This window comes from Olea europaea, chromosome 5, assembly GCF_002742605.1.
Source record: "Olea europaea var. sylvestris chromosome 5, O_europaea_v1, whole genome shotgun sequence".
NCBI lineage: Eukaryota > Viridiplantae > Streptophyta > Magnoliopsida > Lamiales > Oleaceae > Olea > Olea europaea.
In genome coordinates, this window is record NC_036241.1 from 12,620,155 (window position 1) to 12,620,438 (window position 284).

Here is a 284-nt window from a genome sequence, read left to right on the forward strand (position 1 = left end):
AAACAATGGACAGAATATTCCACGTGGTAATGAGGGAACAGATGTCCAGGCTAATGGTAATGGCCCTAATTATGGTAATTTTGTTGCCAATCAAGGACCAAACATCAGGCCTCATGCAAATCAACCGGTTAATCAACCTGTAGGAGTTCCGTATGATCCCAATGTCATGTTGAGGAATCAGATTATGGAAATCGTGCAGGATCAGATGGCCTTTGGGGTGCGTCCTGTCATTAGACCGACTTACACAAAGCCAGATCCTGATTGGGTAGACCAAGCATATCCAT